This window comes from Lycium barbarum, chromosome 2 (assembly GCF_019175385.1).
Source record: "Lycium barbarum isolate Lr01 chromosome 2, ASM1917538v2, whole genome shotgun sequence".
Lineage (NCBI taxonomy): Eukaryota > Viridiplantae > Streptophyta > Magnoliopsida > Solanales > Solanaceae > Lycium > Lycium barbarum.
This window is the reverse complement of record NC_083338.1, coordinates 105,321,496-105,332,293: the sequence shown is the minus strand read 5'-3', so window position 1 is coordinate 105,332,293 and position 10,798 is coordinate 105,321,496.

The following is a 10,798-nucleotide window of genomic DNA, read 5'->3' as shown; positions in this document are numbered from 1 at the left end:
ATAAGACCTATTTATTTCTTCTCAAGGATGCACCTTCGTCCATTATTTATAACATTCTTGGTTCTGATTATAGAGACATATAGGTTGGTTATGGGGTCGTCACGTTCACCCTTTGTCACGTACAACATTACTCTATCTCCTGTTGATTTATTTAAACTTGATCCTATTGTCTGCTTTCCTTCTTTCATCTTAACCTTTTCCTCAAACATATATTACCTGACCCTCAATGGGTATACGTTTTCCTTGTCCAAGTTTCTCTCCCCTTCATGATATCATAATCTTCATTTTCTTAATGCTCGTGCTTATATATTTGGTGGCGTTACCGCTATCTGACTTTAATTCCCGAGAAAACCCAAACCTGATTCTCTCTTTAGCGCTTGCTACCTCAATTTTGACATACAGCACAATCAATACTTTTAACATGCCATAAAATCAATCATAAGGGTATACATAATACTCGATGTAGCTACTCGTGACTTATCTTTTTATCGCTTTTCAACAGCTTTTCTTGCGAGGTATCCCATTGCCACTTGATTTGTCTATAATCTGTGGCTTTAATATATCTCCCCTCTCTTTTTGCCTAGCTAGCCAGAGAATTCTAATTGTAAAGTTTATATGCTCTTAATTTCCGTCGGGCTATTCTGGTTTCTCATATTCTTTTTTTCGTACGTCTAAATCTGTAGGTCTTCCTAGCATATCCTTCTACGTCCTAACTGTGAATCCCGACAATATAGCTTTACTTAAAAATCTTTACTCGTACTTGTACCCTGTCTCTTTGTCTAAGATAATCAATCTCGCATCCTTTACATTCCTGTAGCAGCCGAATCGATCCTCGTGATATTTTATCTTCACTTGTACACCTACTCTCTTCTCTCCTTACTCATAAACCTACATCGCCCTTAATTTCTCTATCGTCAAATAACCTTCACAACACCCGCCTGAAAAAAAAAACTGAGTTGAATCCATCTTATAAGGATTAACTAGAAATACACCACATATTCCTAAGGTTGATACAATCTCAACTTCCTTCGTCGGCCAAGCAACATCAGATTTAGAAATTATAGAAACAATCTAGAAGATAATCATAATTGCAATCCAGCTTACCTATCCATTTCTCATTCTTGAGTTCAAGGTCATCATTAATACCCGAAGTAACTCGGCCATAATAATTCTCAGAATAGTACCAACTATCAAATACTTAGAATCCCCTTGAAGTCGAATGAATGGTGGCTTCTGAATCCCAATGTAAACTCACATCATATAGGAAAGTCCAATAAAATGAGTCTGTGTGCCTTTCCTCAACCCGTCCTGGTCTTATATATATATATAAACTTCTAGAGTAAAACTTTTCCAATATCTTCAATAAATCTCAATTCTCTGAAATCTCGAATGCAACTCATTCTAGTTGCTTTAATTACTAATCATTTTCCCTCTCCATGGTTCTTCCCTTAAATTTAAATTAAAATCATTCTAAAACTTCTCTATGAAAGGGTCCCATAATGGTTCATTCAATCCTTACCAAATATCCGATTGTCACATTTTCTCTTCATTATTTTTCTGTAGCATAGACATTCAAATAATTCAATTTGTAAAAATTTCGGCAGTGTTTGCTCTATACTTCTTACTGCCTCATTCCTGCACACAGCCCAGAAAACACATCCAATGCCTCACAGGGCAATCACAATCACCCGTAACATCTAGCTCAAGTTCTTATATCAAAGTCTATCAATATCAGTAAGGAAGAAAACATTCCTTTCAGAGTATTAACTTCAATTCTCATCAATTACCTTATAGCGGGATAATTAACTGCTTATCCACAATCAATACATTTACGATTAGAATCAGGGACATCACATCCTATAATTTATCTTTACGGCATGATCTAAGATGAGAAGGAAGGTCAATCATTCCTAAATGCCCCGCAGCCTCCGGTTTATAAGTGAGGCGCGCTTCACACCCATAAACAAGACTCTACTGGACACGGCTCGTAGTCATACCCTAGGACGAACTGCTGTGATTCCACTTCTGTCATGACCCAACCAGAGGGCCATGACGGCCACCTGGAGCTAATACACTGAGCACCTCTAAACATACATCTCATAATCATTTCTTGGTAGACCATAAAGATAGCTCATGGATATCATAATCTGTAAGGACATATATCAAAACATAACGACACATCTCTATATAATCTTCAACAATTATGCCCATCATCACCAGCCGATAAGGCTACTAAATATCATACGACAATATGAACCGGTAGGTTATGAAACGTGTAACTGTACACACATGTCTACGAGCCTCTACATAGAATACAAGTGCCCTAAGGACCAATACCAATACACTGCAGCTCCGATGTAAGCGGAGTGCTCTTGAGAATTCATTGATAAAAGACCTACGAATCTGATTTGTCTTCCTTCCAACCTGCGAGCATGAATGCAGCCTCCACAAGAAGGGACGTCAGTATGAATAATGTACTGAGTATCTAAGGCATGAATAACAACATAATAGGAAATACGGAACATAACATGAGATAAAGATAACTTGTACGTCCGATTGCCTCACAAGGCGGATACCATGCATGCTAACTTTATCTTTTTAAATCAATATTATAAATATAGGTACGGTGTTATCATGCCCAGCCATATAGGCACGATGTTATAATCTTTAGCCCGCATCCGGGCCTACCGCGTCCGGAGTAATATTATAAGCTGCTCACTGCAGTGGTTTGTCTGCCAGGCCATATAGGCAAGGTGTTACACCTCGAAAAATTTCCGTTGATGCACAGTGAATGGGATAACAAAGAGCACGAAGTGTATGGTGTTTCAATAGGTAAATAATGACATTTGATGACCCTAAGTAAAATTTCAAAGACATCTGATGTTAGATGAGAAAGTTGCTAAGAGAAGGCAAGGCATACGATAGGTATCGGACAAGAATTATGAGTAACAAGTTGACGACGGCTTACTGATGTTTTGGGGAAGATTTATAACGTCCCTTAGATTTTTAATGAAGTGTTGAACAAGTGTTAAGAAGATCCCATAAGGATTGGAGATCAAACGAAGTAGCGAGAACAAGTTCAGTGGACTGATGGGTTATACGGACCGTATAATGTTATACGGGTCGTATAATGGACCGCAGAACCATCACAGTGAAGATCACTCACTGGTGGGATTATACGGTCGGTTATACGGACTGTATAAATTTATACGGCCCGTATAATGGACCGTATAATGGTCACAGAGAGGAGTGGAGAAAGGCCCATTTCACGGTCCCTTATACGGACTGTATAAATTTATACGGCAAGTATAATAGACCGTATAAATTTATATGGCCCGTATAATAGACCGTATAATGTCCCGACAGATCAGATTTTTGGGTTATTAAAAAGGGGACCAAGTTCATTATTTCATTTTCATATTTCACCCCTTCTCTCTAAAACATCTCTCTACATTTACTTCACACAAATTCAAGAGATATTAGTGATCATCTACATCAAGCTAAGTGAATCAAGTGTAAGGAACCCATTAAAGTTCATCCAAAGTAAGAAATCCAAGTGAAGGTGAAACTAGGGTTTTTCTCAAGTGAAGTTTTTGCATCCAAGGCTCATTCCTACACCATCTAAGGTAAGTTTTATGACATTTCCTTGTTGTTTAAGATATTTGAAAGTTGAAACACTTGGATTATATGAGGAAATAGGAAGTGGGTCATGAATGTGGGAATAGTGCCACTTGTGAGTAAATGCTTGGATTGAGTTATGACTCATGATACATTATGATTATAACCACGTTAAAAATGACATAGAGAACGTGGAATAGACTTTGTATATGAATGAACGAAATTATGTGATATGATCATGAATATGAATGAATTGGGGTGAAATGAGAAGTAAGGATAATGTAGGTGAATGACGGCTATTGTTGTGATATTGTGAATGTATTATTGACGTTTGGGAGTTGATATACGCTATGGAGGAATGTCGTATAAATAAAGGAGACGTTGTCCGATTGTCTCTAGTTTTAGTCATGTATGCTAGCTTTCGATTTCTAATGATAGTATGACTTTAATGAAGGTAGAAACGCGAACGTTGAAGGAGAACGTGCAAGTGGTAAATAGTAGAATGGAAAGGTATGTGAGGCTAACCCTTCTTTCATAAGGCATGGTTCTTTGGCCAAACATCTAAATCTTCTATAAGTCTATGATGTCTTTCAAATGATTCGGTCTTCCGAGCTATTAAGCTCACGATTCTTGATATGCTGTGATTGTACTAAGATCCTCATATGACGAGTAAGCCTATAAAGATAGATGTAATGAATGACGACAACGACGACGATGATGATAGTGATGTTAGTAGTATAAATGCTTATGAGCTATTATGTATGTGTATGTATGCACGACTAATATGGAACCCCGAGCTTATAAGGCCGGGTAAAATATGCATATGATTATGTAACGCGCGCACACCTCTGCAGATGGTACGGATAACCCTGAAGCCTTGGTAGGGCCAGGTAGATGTAGCCCTGAAGCCTTGGTAGGGCCAGGTATGTGTAACCTTGAGCCTTGGTTGGCCAAGTATGTATGAAACACTGATCCTTCATGGTCGGGTATGCAATGAAAATGCTATGTATATGATATGATTATGTATATGATATTGATATGAGTATGAATACGAATATGATACTAATATGAATAAGATTATGTATATGAACACGGCGATGAACACAACGTAAATGTGTACGGATATGAGTACGGATACGGATAAGGATGTATGTACACAAATACGCATTAGAAATGGAAAGTTTCTATGAAAGGCAAGTAAGTGCTTATGACGATGATATTACTATTTCCCATCCTATGCTATTTCTTATGTTGTATATTATGCTTCTGTATTGATATTGATCATGCTTTACATATTCAGTACATTCTTCGTACTGACGTCCTTTTGTTTGTGGACGTTGCGTCATGCCCGCAGGTGCACAGGGAGACAGACTTGATCCATAGCTACATTCTCAGGGACTACATAGCGGAGCTCCATTTCATTCGGAGCTATAACGTTTGGTATTGATTCTTTTGTGTACATAATTATGGGCATAGCGGGGTCCTATCCCGCCTATATGATGTGATATACTCTCCTTAGAGGCTTGTAGACATGTGTATATGGTTAGATATGTTTGGCCTTGTCGGCCTATATTTTGTATATCATTTTGTCAGCCTTGTCGGCTTATGTACTTTGATTTGGCATAGATGCCAATGTTGATATATAGGTGTTATTGTCCAATGGGACTAGCATGATGGATGAACAGAATTTTATGTTTTATTATGTGGCTCACCTAGATGTAAGTGTAAAGGTATGCTAAGGGGTGCCCGGGTGGGCTAGCACCGGGTGCCCGTCGCGGCCCTCCGGTTGGGTTGTGACAAAAGTGGTATCAGAGCCGTTCTGTCCTAGGGTGTGTCTACGAGCCGTGTCTAGTAGAGTCTTGGTTATGGGTGTGTTGCGCGCCACACTTATAAACAAGAAGCTGTAGGCATTTTAGGAATAAATGACCTTCTTTCTTCATAAGAATCGTGCGATAGAGCTATGATATAAGAACTTCTTGTTCCTTAACCGTGTGTTGTGTATTTCAGAAATGCCTGTAAACAGAAAGGCTACAGCAGCCCAAAATGGCAAGACGGTGGCAGAAAAGCGGGCTGAAAGAGCACCGCCACCGGTAGTAGAGGAAAGTGAGTCCCAGAGTGCGGCTAAATCTCAGTCCTCCCATTCATTACCTATATTAGAGGAGCGTGAGGGAGCCTCAGCCCCAGCTCCAGCACCTCCGGCTCCTCCACCGGATGCTTCAGGCCAAGATGTAAAAGAGGCTATTCATTTGCTTACTCAATTGGTTACTGCCCAAACTCAGTGGCAAAGTGCAGGGCAAGGTGATAGGGATGTTAGTGTAAGGGCCCGTGATTTCATTACCTTAAACCCTCCGAAATTCTTTGGATCAAAGTCGGATGAGGACCCTCAAAATTTTATTGATGGTATGCTGAGGACTCTTCGATTGATACATGCTTCGGACACCAAATCGGTGGAGTTAGCGTCATATAGATTGAGAGATGTCTCGATCCATTGGTACACGGTTTGGATGGCTTCACGGGGAGCCAATGCACCTCCCGCGGTTTGGCAAGAGTTTGTTGATGCTTTCCTCCGACACTATATGCCTCCGGAAGTTCGGCGAGCTAGAGCCGATAAATTCTTGAACTTGAAGCAAGGTAGCATGAGTGCTCTTAAGTATATCCTCCGCTTCAATTCTTTGGATAGGTATGCTTCGGCCATGGTAGCGGATATGGGTGACCGAGTGCACCGATTTGTGAAAGGCCTAAGGCCACATTCGATGGATAGGTGCTTGACTGCGTCCCTTTAGGACAATATGGATATTTCACGCATTTAGGCTCATGCTCAGAATTTGGAAGAAATTGTACAACAGCAAAGAAGTGAATGATAGGGGAAAGAGGGCCAAATCTTTGGGTCCGATGAGCGAGTTCAGAGGTGGGCACAGGCAGCAGTTTTCTAGGCACTCAGGCTATTCTATGACCAGTGCACCTCCACGGTTTTCAGGCCAGAGATTTGATAGATCCACTTATTCCGGGCCGAGTCAGAGCTTTTCGGGATCTCAGTTTAGAGGTGATTTGGGTCAGGCGAGGTCACACGTGCCACGATGTTCCCAGTGTGGGAAGTGACATTGGGGTCCATGCCGATCGGGTTCAAATGTTTGCTATTCATGAGGTTGGCCAGGCCATATTATGCGTGATTACCCCTCAGTTTATGGTAGAGGTATGACCCAGCCATCAGGGTCGGTAGTCGGGTCTTCAGCATCTGTACGCCCTATGGGGCCAGGTTCACATGCACCAGTCGGCTATGGTAGAGGCAGAGGGAGGGTCCCCAGTTCTAGCAGTCCTCAGCACCGTATTTATGCTTTGACTGGACGCCAAGATCTTGAGTCTTCTCCTGACGTGGTCACAGGTATATTATCGGTATTTTCTCATGATGTATATGCTTTGATTGATCCGGGCTCCACATTGTCATATGTTACTCCGTATGTTGCGGGTCGATTTAGAGTCGAACCGGAATCGATCAAACCTTTTGAGGTGTCTACACCCGTTGGTGAATCGGTAATAGCTAGCCGAGTATATAGAAACTGTGTAGTTGTGATTTGTGATCGTCGTCCCATGATTGACTTGCATGAGCTAAAAATGATAGACTTTGATGTCATTATGGGCATAGATTGGTTGGCTTCTTGCTATGCCAATGTCAATTGTGGAATAAAAGTGGTTCGGTTCCAATTTCCGAGAGAACCAGTCTTAGAATGGAAAGGGAATACGGCGTCACCAAAGGGTAGGTTTATTTCCTATCTAAAGGCAAGGAAAATGATCACAAAAGGTTGCATTTATCATCTAGTTCGGGTTCAAGATGTTGAAGCTGAATCGCCAACTCTTCAGTCAGTTCCCGTGGTGATTAAATTTCCGGATGTGTTCCCGGAAGAGCTTCCAGGCCTTCCCCCTGAGCGGGAGATTGATTTCTCCATTGATGTGTTGCCAGGCACTAAGCCCATATCTATTCCTCCTTATAGAATGGCACCCGCAGAATTGAAAGAATTGAAGGAGCAGTTGAAATACTTGCTTGAGAAAGGATTTATTAGGCCTAGTTCATCCCCGTGGGGAGCACCCGTATTGTTTGTCCGAAAGAAAGATGGCTCCTTGAGAATGTGCATTGATTATCGGCAATTGAATAAGGTGACGATTAAGAAAAAATATCATCTCCCGAGGATTGATGACTTATTTGATCAGTTACAAGGTGCCAAATGGTTTGCAAAGATAGATTTGAGGTCCGGGTATCATCACGTGAGAGTTAGGGAGAAAGATATCCCTAAGACAGCCTTCAAAACAAGAGATGGAATTTTGAGTTCTGGGTAATGTCATTTGGGCTAACTAATGCACCAGCGGTATTTATGGATTTGATGAACATTGTGTTCAGACCCTTCCTAGATCTATTTGTGATTGTATTCATCGATGATATCTTGGTGTATTCTAGATCCAAGGCAGAGCATGCGGATCATTTGCGTACTGTCCTTAGAGTACTTCAAACTCGAGAGTTGTTTGCAAAATTTTCTAAGTGTGTGTTTTGGTTGAACTCAGTGACATTTCTGGGACACATTATTGAAGCCGATGGTATTCGAGTGGATAGCCAAAAGATTGAGGCCGTGAAGACTTGGCCAAGGCCCACAACCCCTACGGAGGTTCGTAACTTTCTGGGCTTAGCAGGTTATTACAGGAGATTTGTTGAAGGTTTTTCTTCTATTTCTGCACCACTCACAAAAGCTGACCTAGAAATCGACAAAGTTTCAATGGACAGATGCTTGTGAACGTAGTTTCCAAGAGTTGAAAGATAGATTGACTTCTTCCCCAGTCCTGACACTTCCAGAGAGATTGCAGGGATATGTTGTTTATTGCGATGCTTCAGGCGTTGGGCTAGGCTGTGTGTTGATGCAACATGGTAAGGTAATTGCGTATGCTTCAAAGCAATTACTGAAACATGAGAAAAATTACCCAACCCATGACCTAGAATTGGCTGCAGTGATTCATGCATTAAAGATATGGAGACATTATTTATATGGTGTCCATGTGGATGTTTATACAGATTATAAGAGTCTTCAATATATCTTTAAGCAGAAAGAGTTGAATTTGGGGTAACGACGATGGTTGGAATTGCTAAAAGATTATGATGTTGATATCCTATATCACCCCGAAAAGGCAAATGTTGTGGCTAATGCTCTTAGCCGCAGATCTATGGGAAGTTTCTGTGATGTACGACCAGAGAAGAGAGAAATGGCTCGTGAGCTCCAGCAGTTAGCTAGCCTAGGAGTTCGAGTAGTGGACTCAGATGGCAGGGGAACTACTATTTAGAAATTTCGCAGTATCATCGCTATTAGTGGAAGTGAAAAAAAGACAATATGATGATCCCATGCTAATGCATCATTGAGATACACTCCCTCATAAAGAGGAGTCATCATTTGAGATTGCAGAAGACGGAGTTCTCCGATGTCGAGACAGATTATGTGTCCCCGATGTGGCAGGTCTATGCCACCAAATAGTGAGAGAAGCTTATTGTTCCCGTTATTCTATCCACCCAGGAGCAACAAAAATGTATCATGACCTTAAGTCTATATAATGGTGGAATGGAATGAAGAAGGATATAGCAGAATTTGTAGCTCAATGTCCCAACTGTCAACAAGTGAAAATCAAGCACCAAAAGCCGGGCGGATTGTTGCAAGCTATAGAAATCCCAACTTGGAAGTGGGAGGTAATTAACATGGACTTCATTACAGGTTTACCCCATTCTCGACGTAAGTATGATTCTATATAGGTGATTGTGGATAGACTCACGAAGTTAGCTTATTTCTTACCAGTCAGAACGACATATGTGGCGGAAGATTATGCCAAGACTTACGTTAAACAGATAGTGCGACTCCATGGTGACCCAGCATCTATTATCTCTGATAGAGGAACTCAATTTACAGCTAATTTTTGGAAGTCCTTTCAAGAGGGTTTGGGGACTCAGGTGAGCCTTAGCATGGTATTTCACCCGCAGACTGATGGACAAGCTGAACGCACCATTCAGACTCTTGAGGATATGTTACAGGCATTACGTTAGATTTTGGAGGTAACTGGGATGATCACTTACCACTCATTGAGTTTGCTTACAACAATAGTTTTCATTCTAGCATCCAAATGGCACCGTATGAAGCGTAATATGGGCGAAAGTGTAGATCCCCAATTGGATGGTTTGAAACAGGAGAGGCTAAATTGATAGGGCCAGACTTTGTCCAACAAGTCATAGAGAAGGTTAAGCTCATACAAGATCGGTTGTTAGCAGCCCAAAGTCGTCAGAAGTCCTATGCGGATAATCGTCGAAGGGACTTAGAGTTCCAAGTTAAATATTGGGTATTCTTGAAAGTGTCGCCAATGAAGGGCGTTATGAGATTTGGCAAAAAGGGGAAGCTTAGTCCCCGGTACATTGAACCTTATGAGATTGTCCGCAAAGTAGGCAAAGTGGCCTATGAGTTAGATCTACCTCCAGATTTGGAGTCAGTCCATCCAGTTTTCCATGTCTTGATGCTTCGGAAATGTGTTGGAGATCCTGCTAAGATCATGCCAGTAAATGATGTTCAAGTGACAGAGAAGTTGACTTATAAAGAGGTACCCATTTCCATATTAGATAGGCAAGCACGGAGGCTTAGAAACAAAGAAGTAGCCTCAGTTAAGGTTTTGTGGAGAAGCAATAAACGAGAAGAAATGTCATGGGAAGCGAAAAAAATTATGAAATCCAAATTCTCGTACTTATTTCATCCCCCGGAAGAGGGCCAAGATGAGACGTCAAGATCATAAGGTATGTATGTTTTCCTTTTTTTATGCATTTGGGTCGTGTGTGGCCAAATTCCATTGCTATTGTGTTGTGGCCCTGTGAGGCATTGTTATTGTGGGTTTTTGTGACAGGATGGTAGTGCCATATTATAGGGGAAACTCTGGCGAAATTTTCGTACAATCACCGAGTACCTAACATTCGAGGACGAATGTTCTCAAGGGGGGAAGAATGTTACACCTAGGAAAGTTTCCCGTTGATGCACAGTGAATGGGCTAACAAAGAGCACGAAGTGTATGGTGTTTCAATAGGTAAATAATGACCCTAAGTAAGATTTCAAAGACATCCGATGTTAGACGAAAAAGTTTCCAAGAGAAGGCAAGGAATACGATAGGTATCGGA